This window comes from Penaeus vannamei, chromosome 37 (assembly GCF_042767895.1).
Source record: "Penaeus vannamei isolate JL-2024 chromosome 37, ASM4276789v1, whole genome shotgun sequence".
NCBI lineage: Eukaryota > Metazoa > Arthropoda > Malacostraca > Decapoda > Penaeidae > Penaeus > Penaeus vannamei.
The window spans coordinates 5,941,183-5,943,682 of NC_091585.1; positions in this window are offsets into that span (position 1 = coordinate 5,941,183).

Sequence of the window (2,500 nt, forward strand, 5' to 3'; positions counted from 1 at the left end):
AGGAGAGAAGGGAGGGAGGGAGAGTAGTAAGGAGGGAGAGTTAGAGGCGGGACATGAGGAGAAGGAGGGAGGGAGAGAGGGAGCGAGGAAAAGAGACAACAAAAGGGTAGGAGACGGGAGAGAAGGATGGGGAAGGGGGGGGGGGGTGAGAGACGAGAGGAAAAGAAAAAATCAGGAGGGGTACGAGGAGGGATATACGAGGAAGGAGGAAATGAAGCAGAGGTGGAGTAAAGGGGTAATAAAGATAGGAAAAACAAAGAGGGAAAAGAAAATTGAGAACAAGGGATGGGAAGGAAAGAAAGGAAGGAAAGAAGGAAGATGGGGGAAGGGGAAAAGGAGTGGAAAAGATAGAGGATGAAGGGGGAGAAAGGGAAAGGAGAGGATAATGGAGGAAAAGGGAAGAGGCGAGAGAGAAAAAAAAGAAGGGAAGGAAAAGAGAGAGAGAGGGAGACTTTGACTTTGACTTTGACACGTTTAATGAGACAAAAGTAAGATTACATCTCAAAAGGATGAGGTAACTTAGGTTATCCTCACCCTTACTTAATAAGTCCCTGTACGGGCTCACAATTCATTATAAAAAGCTTAGGTATAATAATATTTCAAAATAAATACGAGAGAGAGAGAGAGAGAGAGAGAGAGAGAGAGAGAGAGAGAGAGAGAGAGAGAGAGAGAGAGAGAGAGAGAGAGAGAGAGACGAGGGGGGAAAGAGGCGTAGACAGACAAACATAAACAGACAGAGATAGAAACAGCCAAATAACCAAACAGAAAACAAACAGAAAAATAAATATCCAGAATAACACACCATCAAACGACCCTTATCGCCTTGTCCTCACCCGAACTGCACATCACTCCCCTATCATCATCAAAAGCCGTTTTTATATCATTATCACCGGATTCGAAAATATCATTCGTCCTCTCTCAATTAAATCCATCAGCAGCTTTAACACTTTCATTAATCTTCTCACAATAATTGAAATAAAAAAAGGGTCACCATTAGCATCAATCATAATTAATGTCCAAATTGAGGGAGTTTATAAGGTAATTATCCTAATCATAATTCCTCGCTTAATAAGCTATTAATAATTTTCTGTAATGATCAAGGCCATTTTATCTTATCCCTTCGTCTGAATCTCTATATCTTTTTCTTTTCGTAACCATTTACCTATTTATCTATTTTCTTATTCATTTATTGTTAATCTTGTATATCTTTCGTTATTCTTTATTTTTCTTCTACTTCAATTATTTCTTCAAAAGCAAAATTCTCTAGGTACATTTTCTTATGAAATATAATCATATAATCCTCGCAAGATTAACCTTTAAAACAATATAGAAATATTAATCCTTTAGAAACACTATTTGAAACCTTATTTCTAATGTAAATTATTATTATTATTATATTATATGATATTATATATATATATATATATATATATATATATATATATATATATATATATATATGTGTGTGTGTGTGTGTGTGTGTGTGTGTGTGTGTGTGTGTGTGTGTGTGTGTGTGTGTGTGTGTGTGTGTGTGTGTGTGTATAAATAAATAAATAAATAAATATCTATCTATCTATCTATCTATCTATCTATCTATCTATCTATCTATCTATCTATCTATCTATCTATCTATCTATCTATCTATCTATCTATCAATCTATATATATATCAATCAATCTATCTGTATATATATATAAATGATTTACACAGCCGAAGAAACATTTTTACAGAATTAAAACAATCACAAAAAAATCCTTCACAAATGAATAAATCGGAATGGAAGACATAAATAATGCATTCACTCTGTCCAAGAATGTTGCATGATTCAACCAGATGGCTTTCCACGCTCTTTCTTGCCACGTTATGCAAAACGGATCTCGATTGAAATTGACTCACTCACATCACTCACTTGGAGGAGGAGGAGAGGGGAGGAGGAAGAGGAGGAGGAGAGGGGAGGAGGAAGAGGAGGAGGAGAGGGGAGGAGGAGGGGAGGGGGAATGGGGCAGGGGGAGGAGAAGAAAGAGGAGGAGGAGGAAAATGAAGAATAGGGGGAGGAGGAGGAGGAAGAGGGGGAGATAACAGGAGCAGCAACAACGCAATCAATACCAAAATTTCATACTTCAAAATTGCATTGATTTACAGTCATCACATTTGTAAGTTATAACCGAGAAAAGAAAATCATAATAATAAATATAGTAATAGTAATAATAAAATTATTATTTTATTATCATTATTATGTAACAATAGTAATAATAATAATAATAATAACAATAGTACTAATAGGAATAATAATAATAATAATAATAATAATAATAATAATAATAATAATAATAATAATAATAATAATAATAATAATAATAATAAATCAACATTCGAATGAGAAGCAGATTAGTAATGAAACTTTTATCTGAAAAAAAAAAAACAGATAAAAAATCTTGAAAACAAAAACAACCTTTCCCTTGACATCAAAATGAATTGATAAAAGCGCCAAAGAATTAAG